At 42.1% G+C, this 14,097-nt stretch overlaps 1 pseudogene across 1 annotated transcript; it reads right to left on the bottom strand.

Moving 5' to 3' along the window:
* Positions 1 to 10,719: 10,719 nt before the first annotated feature.
* Positions 10,720 to 12,078, bottom strand: LOC306652172 (arginine and glutamate-rich protein 1-like; annotated as a pseudogene). Its single transcript has one exon. The product of its transcript is annotated as an arginine and glutamate-rich protein 1-like (transcript).
* Positions 12,079 to 14,097: the final 2,019 nt, after the last annotated feature.

Below are 14,097 nucleotides of genomic sequence, written 5' to 3'. Positions count from 1 at the left end.
GGATTTGAGGACATAACTCAATCCTTCTCTCCTGGGAATTTGGAGCTGCATATTCATTCATAATCATAAGTTGATCATTCATTTTTTAAATATTTTTATTTTTAGAGATTACATTTTGATTCATTGTACACAAATGGTGTACAAATCTGTTTCTATGGTTGTGCATGATATAGATTCATACCATTCATATAATCATATATGTACATAGGGTAAAGATCATCCAATTTTCTTGTAATTCCTGCACCTCTATTATGTACCTGCAGTCTGAACTCTTTAGTCCAGCAGGTCAATTATCCCTGCCAGGGGTGACTCCTCTCTTGCAATAGGTCAAATGGTGCTGTAATGCTCAACTCTGTCATACTTCTTGTATTGGCCTGCTTTCATCACTGTGACAAAATTCCTGAAGGAATCAACCCATAAACAAAAAAGAGTTATTTTGGATCATGGCTTCATAGACTTCAGTCCATAGTCACTTGGCTACATTGCTTTTGGGGCCTGAAGCAAGGCAATACATCATGGAACATGTGTGGAGAGGAAGCAAACTACTCACTTAATGGTTGACAGGAGGCGAAGAGATATTGGGCCAGGATTCCAATATTCTCTTCAAGGACACACCCCCAATGACCTAACCTCTTCCCACTGGGACCCACCTCCTAAAGATCCCATGAATTTCCAATAGTATCAGTGAATGAGTACCAAGTCTTTAACACATGACCTCTGAGGGACATTTAAGATTCAAACCATAACCCTAATCCTTTAGAAATTTTCTTTTGACTGTTTATATTTGTGATATTTATTTAGATGTGTAAGTATGTGATCAAATAGTGAATATGTATATACATTTAGACAAGTATTGTCCAACTTCCTTCTACAGTTTTTTTATTTCTGATTTATGATGTATATATTTATAATGTATAATAGTGTAAAGGATGCTTGTTCCCACAATGTCACCAGCAGAGAATGTTGTCTGATTAAACATATTGTCTTATGTCTTTTTTTTTAATTTCCAGATTGTGAGGTCTGAGCCACACAGGGGATAGCTCCATCACTTCTTATCATGTCCACAGAATACAAGCCCCTTGGTGTGATTTTTCCTATCGAGAGTAGAAGGGAGTCCTCAACATAATTTGACTTCCAAGCAGTAGAGCTAGTGTTCTCTTCTATCTTTGACTTCTTCCAATGGATTATGTTTTCTCCCTCCTAAGAGCTTTGGAAAACTCAGGAATTTCATTCACTGATGGAAAGTACCAAAGAAGAGTTCTGTTCATGTAGATGAGGAAATTTCACATGAGCAAACTCTCTTTGCTAAGTGAGTGAGGGAGCTTCAGGAAACAGTGTTAGGCAACAGATGCCAAACAGAGGTGACTTACTGCCCTCAGAGAACCCTGGCAATTAATACATCCATATTAAGTCAGGCTAAGGAGAGAATGAGAACCAATGGGATAGAAGTAGACATCGATACATAGAAAGAAATGTACTATGAGAAATTGGCTTACGGGGTGTTGGAGGCTGAGAAATGTCACGTGCTATCTGCAAACTGGAGAACTATGGAAGCTGCCAGTGAAATTCAGCCCATGTCCAAAGGCCTGAGAGCTGTTGAAGCCAAAGGTTGAAGTCTCTTTCCAAGTCTGAGGCCTGAGAACCAGTATCCCTGACATCCAAGAACAGAAGAAGATGAATATCCCAGGGAGAGTGAATTTGTCCTTTGTTATGGTTTACATATGAGGTTTCCAAAAAAAAAAAAACTCATGTGTGAGACATTGCAAGAATTTTCAGGGATGAGATGATTACATTATGAGCAGTGTAATCTAATCAGTGGATTAACACACTGACAAGGATTAACAAGTGGTAACTATGTGCAGATAAGGTATAGGTGGAGGAATTAGGTCAGTGGGGGTGTGTCTTTGGGTCTTAGGTTTCATCCCTGATGAGTGGAGCTCTCTTCCTGGTTGCCATGTCCTAAACTGCTTCCCTCTGTCATGTGGTTCTGGAGTCAGCAGACCATGGACTGAACCTCAAACTGAACCAAAATAAAATTTTCATCCCCTACATTGTTCTTGTCAGTTTTTCCATCATAGAGATGAAGACACTGACTGAAACAGTTTTCCTTCCTCCTTTTTTTCTTTTCAAGCACCAGCGGGTTCAATGATGCCATCTACTTTGGTGAATCTTTCATATGCAGTCCACTAACTCAAATGCTAAACTCTTTTGGAAACACCCACACAGACACATCCAGAAATAACCTTTTACCAGGTATATGGGCATCCCAGTTAAGTTGATATCACAATACTGAATTAGAAAATCCAAAAGAGCTCTGGGGGATTTTAGTAACTATTGACCTCTTCCATGACAAAAAGTAATCATGGAATCTGTCAAAGAGAAACAAATCCAGTCAAAGTGGTGAAAGTAGACTACAATTGGTAATAACTATTGGCATAAGAATGAGTTCATTTGAATTAAATTCAACTTTGACCCTTACAGAGGTGACTGGGTGTTTTAAAGGGAGAGAGAGGGAGTAAGTGATGCTTATTGAAGTGAGGTTGTTACCCACAAAAAGACTAGGAGGCAGGGGCCCTGTCTTCATGTGTTGGTCAGAACCAATAGTATATTCTTTGAACAGACTTGAGTTTCTAGGCAGGCACTTTAAAGGATGCTAGGGTCAAACCAGGGCTGCAACTTTGAGCTACTGGAAACTACATTAGTGTTTAATCAGTTCTGTGGCTCAAATTGCTGTGTACTTGAGACAGGAGCTCAAGAAGAGACTGGCCTCCTTCTTTTGTGGTTTCCCCCCAAAATAAGCAGAGACAAGAAACCCAATTCCTAACTGCCACTGGCTGGTAGTGTTTCATTGGTAGCAATTCCCAACTCAAAAAATTATTTACCCACCCACCCAAAGAGCCATCAAATCTAGAAAACCAGCAACTTAAGCAATTCTGGATAAAATAAAATAATGGCATGGATCCTCCTTCACTTGCTCTCACAAAAGTGACATATGGTGAAGCCTCTTTATCCTCACATGATCCATAATTCAAACAGAAGTGCTGCCTACTTCCTCATTAGCTAAATTGTATTCATTGCAGAAAGCACCTTTTGGTAGCAGTATCGATCAGCAAGAAGTACCATGGAAAACATTAACACAACGTGAAAGACTCCAGTCTCTGGAGTGTAACTTACCATCTGGAATGACTTACTAGGAAAGAGATGAGGAAACAGTGTCCAGATACTACCTTTCCTTTCCCTTTTACCTAGGCAGGCAGCCCTCCTTAATCTGAGCCCTGCCAACATGGAGTTTGCAGTAATTCAAAACTGACACTTGTGATCCCCACCAAGGAGAAGACTCCATTTAAAACCTTGAACCTTAAAGTGTCTCAAACAAGTCAGGTAGCCATCCTCCATGGGTTTCTGGGTTTCTATATGTAATCTTGTACAAGGTACAAGAGAGAAAAAAATGTCACAAATTCAGGCACTTAAAACAACTGTGAGAGAAATTTGTTCTCTCACAGCTCTGGAGCCAGAAGTCCAAAATCAAGCTGCCTGTAGAGCTATGGTTCCTTCAGTGACTTAGGAGGGTCCTTTGCTGCCTCTTCCAGCTTCCAGTTGTTCTGGGCATCCACAGCGACCATGGCTGACAGCTACAACCTTCCACTCTCTGACCCCACCTTGCATGATGCTCTCTGTATCTCGCTGTGTACTCTCAGCATCTTACAAGGACACCAGTCACTGAATTTAGGGTTCACCATAATCTGATAAGGCCTTATCTTCACATGTTTATGACTGCAAGGACCCTAATTCCACATGCAGCCACATTCTGGGGTTCTGGATGATTATGAATTTGAGGGGCAGTATTCAACCTATTACAGCTGGTTCAAAAATGATGTTGGGAAAAGAGGAAACAGTCTGAGTTGGACCAAGAATCCCTATAAGTTAAGAGCGAGAGGAGTAGGTACCCAACACCAGGTATCAAGGGAAACAGGATCATGCTAGTTTTGCCATCTAGACCCAACCTACCTGCTCCTCCCATGCCCTCTCTTCTTGGCGCAAAATCGACTTACTCTTGTCACCCCAAACTTCTCACATCTTCTGGGATACATGGTAGGTAATTTCTTGTACCTGTTCAAATTAGTAAATTCAATATGCCTATCTCCATGGTTCCCATTGGGATCTCAAAATGGGCACAATGGAAATTAATTGCTCTTATATTCCCTGGATGAAACTTGGCATATCTCTGCCACATCCACCAAGAGGGGACCAAACAAGTCCTGAGGCCCTTAGCTCAAACTCCCCACCAACTTATCTATTCACAAAAGAATTCCAGATATTCATTCAGCAGATGGATCAAGAATACTATCCAGTGGCATGGGTGGTATCTCTCCCCATCCCTGAGGATGGGAGGTGAGGACTGCTGTGTGGAGAACCCTGAGCCTCTACTGTGACAGAGGATCCAAGCACACAGTTACAGAGAACCCTCATAAATGGCATGAGCCTTGAAGAGCTGAGACACAGAGGTGGTGCTGGACCCTTGTCTACAGGGAACAGGCTAGTGGAGTTGTCCCAGCATCAGACAGAAGAAAGCAAGCTTCAGAGAAGCACACTTCACCAAAGTGTGGCCAAGGGCATGCTCCCTGCATGTCTACAGGGTACTGCTGGATGAGAGCAGTGTCAAAGGACCCTGGGCACTATGTCTGCCCAGAGGGGAATGCAGACTCCAGCAAAAAGTGACTGGAGGTACCTCACCATAGGTGGAAATGAAGGTGTAGTCATAAGCCATCAGCAAGACTAAGCATCACCCTTCTTAGGACACTTTGCAGTGTGAGGAATCCCAAGCACTGCACTGCAAGGAACCCTAGCCACCCACAAGGGGACAGTCAGCATCTAGACACCTGCCATGTGGAAATGCACTACACAGCTAAGGTCGAGCTGCCCTGCACCCACTGAAGCCATGAGCCAAAGTAAACTTCCCCTCTAAATTGCTTTTGTCAGGTGTTTGGTTAAAGCAACAAAAATCTGACTAACACATCATGTGTCCCAGAATTAGATTCTTTTATGGCTCTGTTATTTGCTCAAAGACACACACACAACTCATCTATACAGAAAACTGAAATAGAATGGGGAGGGAAGAAACAAAAGGATAAAGGAAATAAGAGATAAGAAAATAGCAGATCAAATTTTCCTATAATTTTCTTTTTTAAACCCAATTATACCAATAATTATGTACACTTATTATTATTATTTTTTTGGTGGTGCTGGGGATCGAACCCAGGGCCTCATGCTTGCAAAGCAAGCACTCTACCAACTGAGCTATCTCCCCAACACCCGATGTACACTTATTTTAATGGAGATTCTTACTGTATAATTTTTAACAATTATATGGGTCAGAGAGTGGGATTATTCAATAACTAATTACAGCTTATTCTCCTTGAGAAGTCTGAGGAGGAACCCCTGATGGTTGACCTGATCCCTGAAGACTCCCAGTTTGAGTCCCCTCTGGATGTGCCAGTGTTTGCCTGAGATCCCTTTTTGCAGAAAGTGGCACCCAGGGAGGATAGGGTGGGCCTTCTCCCCAGCATGCAGAGAGATAACAATGAAAGATCAAGGGCTTGGGAGTAAAACAGAAGAAAACACAATCTAAACACAAATACTAACCTTTGACTTTCCAGCTTTGAGGATGGGAGAGTTTCATCCTCTCCAAATTTGCACATCCCCATCTGCAACAGGAGGAAGGGAACACGTTCCCCAGAAGACTGCTGGGTGTACCTTCCAAAAATCAGGCATATTGCAGACACTTTGCAGGTGTGTTAGAGATTTCAGAGTCAGCATGATCCTGCTGACACATTAACTTGGACTTTTAACCTTCAGGAGAACTAAGAAAATACATTTTTGTTACTTAAAGTCACCCAGTTTGTAGAACTTCACTCCATCCCTGGAAAACTAATACAAGTTACCTATTTGTCTGTTTTTTATTATTATAATGAAAATGAGACAGGCTAAGTTTATAAAGAAAGAATGTTCAGGGCATGACATTGATCTTAGCTCAGCTTTAATGAGGGCCATCTTGACATCATGGTTGGCATTTCCTATTGTGAAGAGGCCTATTCTTCTTTAGGCCTTGGTACCAGTCTTGGGGTATTATTTGCTAACAATGTGTCCATGGGCACAATGGCAGTGCCCACACACAGATCAACAGGTGATCTCCCCATGGCTGGTCTCCCTGAGACAGTTTGTGAAGTCTGAGCAATAGTTTCAAAATGTAAATCTGATTGCTGGCTCACCCTCCACCAAACCCCTTATTCTTAAGGAAAAGACACCACCTTCTTACTGTCCCTGTGGTGAGCCCTCTCCACATCTGTCCCATCTGGTCTCATACAGCTCTGCAGGTAAGTCTTGGTCCTGCCAAGAACAGGAGGGATCATGGTGCAAACAATGAATTGATCTCTCTACATGCCATCCTGCTGTCAGAAGTGGCCCTTACCTCTCCCTCCTCCTGGTTAGTGCCCACCACCAATCAGGTCAAACGTCATTCTCTTCATGGAAACTAGTCAGACCCCAGATACGATTTCTATTTCTTCATAGCATTTGTCACAATTTATATATCTGTGTTATTCTCATGTTAATGATCCTTGAGACATCCTGGGCTATGAATTCTAAGACAGGAACAGAATCAAATTACTCAGAATTGCTTTTTCAATATGTGGCCTAGTACCTACCATGTAAAAAGAACTCAATATACTTTGGATGGGTGAGTGGACAGATGGATGAATGGGCAGATGGGTGGAGAAATGAATGTCTTAGCTTAGGCAGGTGGATATCTCCATTACTGAGGACTGTTAAGTATAGGATGCCCAAAATCTAGGTCTGAGAGCTGCTTTCTTTACTCTCTCTGGTCCCCTAGTCACACTGGCATGGAATTCTGCACATCCCCTACTGACATCTGTCCTTTTGATTTCTACACATTTTCCAGACTTTAGATATATTTCCCACCTGACCCTGATGTCCTCACTTTCTAAGAAGCTTCCTGACTGTGTTTTGAGGAATTAACAAGGTGCTGATGCTGGATATCTATGAACCCAAAGCCCATCTTTCCCAAACACATGCCATAAGGTTTTGGTCAAGTCATTTGCATGTCATTAATCCTCATAACTGAGAAACTGTATGCTATTATCTTTTTTGGTAGATTATATAAGGTAATTTATGAAAGAAAATAGAAAATCTATTTCAGAATGGTTAAATAACTTCCCCAAGGTTATAAAGGAATGTAGAAAAAAAAAAAACCCTGAGATTTCCAACTAAATTCATTATTTTTACCCTCTCTATCACCATTCATGTATTTTTTTTAAATTCAGGATATCTTTCATTGTTCTCCCAAGATATCCACTCTTTGAGACATGTACATTTGTTCCCAGTTTGAATTTAAGCTTTTCTTCATTGCCAATGTTCAATTTAAATCCTCAGTTCCCCCCTACTAAAAGAAGAAAAGGATAAAATAATGAAGAGACCTGGACACAATGGAAAGAGATGTCATATCACTAGAAATCTTGATTACTCTACTGGAAATATGCTGCTACTGCAGAATGTGCTTGGGAGCTTTGGAGAAAAGTCATCAAAAATTAGCTGAGGTTAAATAATCAGGATAAATGCACCCGAGCTGAACAGACAACAGCATTCTAAGAGAAACTTTACACAGGATGGAGAAAAATGTCATAAAATTAAAATTAATGAGAATAAGTTTGACATTCATGTGTGAGTTTAAATTAATGTGAATGTGAAAAAATGGCTCTTCCTTCCAGAGAGCAGATAGGAGGAAAGGTACAGTAGTGATGGGTTCCTTCTGCAGATAGAGAGACAATGCTGGCCCTGCTCCTGGGCTCTTCACAGGTAAACTAGCACTTGGCTCAGATCAAGTCCAAGGTTCCTATTCATTCTCTGTAGCTTGTCCTCTCTGAGCTAGGATTTTGATTTTTATCTTTGCAATCTATTTTTTCTGCACCCAGAACCAGTCCTGAATTAAAGCACAAAACAAATAAAAGGATGGCACATTTCAAAAGGCAAAGATTGAGAGCCAAGTAGACTTGCATTTGCATTCTGGCTTTGTCTAGCTGTGAGACACTGAGCCTCTCACTAAATTTTTCAGTCTTAGTTTCTTAGCCTTGACAATGACAATCAGACATCCCTATCACAGACCCTTCAGAAGGAGCTAGTACTGGGCAATGTGCTGGAATGATGTTTGACTGACACACAGTATGATTCTCTATTGGGGGTCTCTGATACAAATGATGACACCAGAAGCTTAGAGGAAAGGTTTTCTAAAAAGGCATTTGTGAAACAAGTTTGCTGAAGATGCACCTGCACTCCCACGTTTATTGCAGCAGTATTTACAACAGCCAAGATATACAATCAGCCCAGGTGACAGTCAGCTGGTGATTGCGTAAAGAAAACATGTCATCTACATGCAGAAAGAAGCCATTCAGCCAGAAAGAATGGAATTCTGTCAATCACTACAGCACTAATGAGCCTGGAGAACATTGTTAAGTGAAATAAGTCAGGTACAGAATGAAAAATACCACATGGTCCCACTTCTGCATGGAGTCTAAAACAGTACACTGCATAGAATTAAGAGAGTACCATGGCCAGGGTGGTTATTGGGGAGAACAGAATGGTCAGGAATTGTCAAAAGATACATGGTTATAATTAGGATGAAGAAGTTCAAGAGAGCTATTCAACAGCATAGAGGCTGTAGTTATTTTTTTATTATATATATTTCTTAATTTTTTTATTTTTACAGACTGCATTTTGATTCATTGTACACAAATGGGGTACATAATTTTGCTTCTATGGTTGTGCACAATGTAGATTCATCCCATTTGTGTAATCATACATGTACATAGGGTAAGGATGTCTGTCTCATTCCGCCATTATAGTTATTGATAATACATTTTATTCTGAAAAAATGCAAACATTGTCAAGTGTTCTCACCACAAAATGATAACTGAGTAAGGTGATGAATTTGTCAAGTAACTAAATTTAATCATTCCATTGTACATATATACTTTAAAGCAGGTTTTACACAATAAATACATGCAACTCTAATGAGCAACTAAATTTAAAACTAAAACATGCTTTTGGGTGACTCACTTATTTGGGGGCAGACTGGCAATTAAACTCACATATAGATTTCCAGAAATGTCCCAAATAAAGCCTCATGAGAAACCTGCTGCTGCCCACAAGGAATGAGAGGAAACTGCCTCTGCTTCCTCCAGCATTGTCACTTCTGCCCAGGAAATCCCTCTGGCCACCTCTAGTCTTCTAAAAGCCCAGGAGGGGTCCCATCAGAGGTAAAGCTCTGACATCCTCACATCCCACCTTGGGCAGGAGCTAATGCCCTGTACCTTCCCCTGATCATCTGAACATACACTTGCCCCTATCACTCAACATGTCATGATTGAGGACACAACACCCCCATCACTCAACATGTCACAATTGAGAACACAACACCAGTGAAAGCAGTATTCAGTACTTTCTCATGTGGCGCTTCCTGTTACTCTCCTCATGGCCTTCTCAACCCACTAGACATTAAACTCATATAGCCAGGGTATTTGACCACTCGGTACCATCCATGCCCAGAAATGGACCAGCCACAGTGTTTAGTGAAAGCTGGGTAAATGAATAAACTAATCCAACTGGGAAATGGGGTCACGATCTCTCCTGGGAGCCCTCCTGTGTTAGAGAGATGAGCAGAATAAGGTCCCAGAAAGCTTTAATCTCCCCGAGAAACCAAGATATGGTAGAGGGGTGAAAGAAAAAGCAGCTTTGCTCAGAAATTAAAGGTAGCTGCTGGACAGCAGCCTTCTTTGCTGTGTCACTCAGAGATGTGTCAGGCAGCCTCCCATGAAGCTGCCACCTGTATATCCCCTTCATTGGCCCATGGGGCCCACAGTCCACTTCTCATGGAGGAGAATCCTGTGCACAGAACAGAAACTTATCCACAGGGGAGGGTCCCCCTGACTTCTCGATGTGACAATATCTGGGCTTGCTCCCATTCGTCCTAATGATGATGTTTGCAGATGGCCTAGCACTTCCTCCCATATCATTTACATCATCTCTACCAATTAGAATACCAATTACAATGAAAATGCCAGGGTTAAGGTTTGGATATGAGGCTTCCCCTGAAAGTTCATGTGTGAGACAACGTAGGAGTGTTTAGAAGTGAAATAACTAGATTTTAAGGACTATAATCTAATCAGTGGACTGTTCCATTTGATGAATTAGTAACTTGAATGTACTACTGGGTGATTACTGGGGGCTGGTGGGCTGTGGCTGAAGGAGGTACATCACTGGGGGCATGCCCTTGGGGATATATCTATATCTTATCCCTGGTTCCCTGCATTCTCTCTCTGCTTCCCAGATATTATGAATGTTCTGTCTGTCTTCAGGTCCAGAGCAATGGAATAGGAAGACCATGAACAGTACCTCTTAAGCCATGAGCCCAAAATAAACTTTTCCTCCTTTAAGATTTTTTTTTTTTAATGAATTTAAGACTTTACTTTATTCAGCAAAATCATTTATTTACACAATGGGGAATGCTGGTTTGATTTTGTTAATGAAATAAAAACAAATTGAACACAGACAATACTGAACTGCATGTGTATATATATATATATATATATATATATATATATATATATATTTTTTTTTTTTTTTTTTTTGTATCAGAGTTGACAACTATTTCCTTACCTGTATTGGGAACATCAAGAGCAACAGTATCACAAAGATACTGGTTTTACAATACACCACACATGTCCAGTAATACCCTGGGAATTTTCCAATGCAATTACCAACTTTTTCTTTTTTTATAAAGATATAAAAAAACAAAAATTCAGCAAAACGAGCATTATGATGTAATAAACAGAGTATAACCCTGAAGTCAGTGGGTCAGTAAAAACCTTATCAGACCATCTAGTTACAAAGTGATCTACTTTTCTTCAGACTACAATACAGAATCCAAAGAGGTGAAAAAAAAATCACGTTTTAGAAGACAGCAACGATCTGATAAGGATTTGACTTAATGAAAGTTAAGGGAGAAAAACAAAAATGAAAGGGATTGCAGAGCATAGACCCTATTAGAACAAGCTAACTTTCCAGATTTTCCAAATTAAAAAAACAAAAACAAAAAACAAAACAAACAAGCAAAAAACAAAAACAAAACCATTTCAACATGAAGCTACCATACAAAGTTTTTCCATTTTTCTTTGTAAAAAGTTCAGAGTTTGCGATTTAATCCTGGGTTTTTAATGAGGACAGTTTTGGCCTGGACTTCCCCTTGCCCAGGATAATTTTTTGTTCTTCTTTTTTGTTGATGTTGTTCTTGTTCTAGTTCCATCATTTCTTCATGAATCTTTCTTTGTTCTTCAACAATTCTCAACTGTTCTTCACCCAGTTTGGCTTGTGCTTCTGCAATTTTTCAGTTATTCTCTTCTCGTGGTCGCTCTAGCTCCTCACGTTTTGCACGGTCTTCCTCCTCTTCAGCTTTTTGTGCTGCAAGTTCAGTTTGTCTCTGTCGCTGGAGTTCTCGGAGCAACTGCTTTTCCATGATGCCCTTGGCTTCCACCACCCTTCAGAGTTCTTCTCACTCAGTTTCATCCTTCTCTTCTCCAATTCTTCCGCTACCCTTTTTGCCACCAGTTCTTCCACTTTTCATGGTGTTTCTTTCTCGATGAGTTTTTCTTCTATTTCCTGCTGCTGAGTTTTTCTCTGCCGCTGGAACTCCGCTTTCTTCTCCTCCTCCTCTTGCTTCTGCTTCTCCTCCAGGATGCTGCGCTTGCTCACCTTGCGCCCAAAGATGTCAATGCGGTCGGGCGGGGATGAGGCGCGCTCCCGGTCCCGCTTGCACGGGGACAGGGCCCTGTTGTTGGAACGCGAGCGGGACCGCGACTCCAGCCGGTTGCGTTTACTTTCCCAGGACTTGGAACGCTTGCGCACGCGCTTCTTGCCCTGTGATCGCGACTGAGACCGGCTGCACTTCTTGTGCATGCTCCTCTTGGTATGCTAGGAGCTGGACGAGCTCTGGCTCCAGGACCCGCCCATCCTTCCCATCGCCACTCTGACTAACCGCTGGCCTCGGCCCACACTCGCCTGGCTCCGCTTGCTTCTGCCTTTGGACATGGGCTGGCTGTCCTGTGGAGGCCTGGGAAGGACAGCTGTCGCCCGCTGACTTTCTGCCTCTCTTCCAGGTCTGCAGCCGCCATGAATGCCACCTCCGATGAGAAGGCCGCTACGCAAGCTCCTTTAAGTTTTTCTTGTCATGTATTTTGGTCACAAAGATGAAAAACTGACTTACTATGTGGTAGTTATTGGACTGTGCTGTGTAGGGAATAAAGACAGGAAAAAGAGTGTGCCTGTTTGTACGGACACCATCAGTGTGGGCCTGACCATACAGAGCAGGAACAAGAACCGAGTCCGACAGTGCTGGGCCCATCAGAGCCACACAGCAGTGCTGTGCCACGAGGAGGCCTTGGCTGCATGCACCGCAAGTCACTGCACTTGAGTAAGGGTAGCACTCAAGGGTGACTGGAAGTGTTATTTTATTATATTTGATTGGAAGTTGGTTGAATCTGTGGATGCAGAACTTGTTGACTCTGAAGGTCCAACGGTAAGTGCCAAGAAGTCCATACCTCCAACTTGGCCATAAGACCTTTAGTTCTTTCCATGTCGATTTCAGTGTAGAACCACATTATCCCCACTCCCCATCTCGTCCAACCCTCACCACAGGCCACAAGCAAGAAAGGGCCATGGATCCTTTTCACAGACGTGGACCCATCACAGAGGGGTTACCTGCTTCCTCCGCCACTCAGGCCATCCGAGCCAGAGCCCAATCCAAACTCCAGCCACTGGTTTCTGGGCCTCAGAACTTGAGAAAGAGGCTGTTTGAAAAATCAGGACTGTGCTGTGTTTAATTCTCCTTCCACATATTGCCAGTGAAAAATTTATGAAGCTATTATAACTATCAAATCAAAGTTGCCTGCTACAAAGAGGGAAGAGAGAGACCGGGAGAGAATCAGAGGAGAAGACTAATCCCTGGAGATTCAAACTATTATAGGCAATATTTTAAAAACCTGATGGATGATAGAATAGTAGAAGACTAAATTCAGCAATATAAATGGAAATTTATCAAATATCATTGTAAAATGCAACAATGGAATTATTGATTAAGATGTTAATACACCCAAATCCTATGACCCAACAATCCCACCCCCAGGAGGTACCTCGCAGATGTGCTTCGCCATGGCATGAAACCAACTCTGGGATTTCTTTCAACATCTCTGGCAGCACCTAGACCCTGGGAGTTTCTCAGATGCCCTTTGCTAAACACAATGTGAAACACATCCACCTTTGCTACAGAACACTGTCTCAAAGGTTTGTTTTGGGGGATGGGCACAGATGATACTGTTCTCAAATCTTATTCAAGATATACCATTTTGAAAACAATCTGCTACGTTCTTATTGTACAAAGCAGGGGAATGTGAGTCCATGTATTAATGTACATGTGTTGGAAAGATGTCCAACATCTGAATGATAAATTTGAGAAATTAAGTGCCAACAGCAGCAGCAAGGTGGGGCTAGGGAAGAGTCACACCAGGGGGCGAGGCTTTTCCCACTGGACTTCCCTACCTCAGTGTGCCTTCAGAGAGCATGGGCAACTTTAGTAATAAAAGAACTTACTAAAAGATGTGGGGAACTCAAAGAAGAGAGAGTGTGAAATGCAAATTAACCTCAGCCCCTTCCTGGGTATGAGACTTTGCTCCCAGAGTTGCAGTTTGCTCATAAGTGACATAAACACAGTGGCTGCCAGTTGACTGCAATGGAACCAGGGCCCAAACAGGGAGCATCAAATGTATAGGCCAGGAGATGGGCCCTGATGCCTGAGGGTGAAGTGGGAATTCATCACCAACCCAGCCCTTTCCAGGCCACTGGCTTCACTGTGTCCACAGGAAAACTGGTTGACGACACTGAACTTTTATCAGTCTCCTGGGGCTGCAGTAACAAAAAGCCAAAAAACAGCTCAGGAGGCCACAAGCCAGATAATAAAGTGTCTGCAGGCTTAGT

Source organism: Sciurus vulgaris, assembly GCF_902686455.1.
Source record: "Sciurus vulgaris genome assembly, contig: HiC_scaffold_138_arrow_ctg1, whole genome shotgun sequence".
NCBI lineage: Eukaryota > Metazoa > Chordata > Mammalia > Rodentia > Sciuridae > Sciurus > Sciurus vulgaris.
Note: the sequence above shows the minus strand (reverse complement) of the source record. Positions and strands in the feature narration are given on the sequence as shown.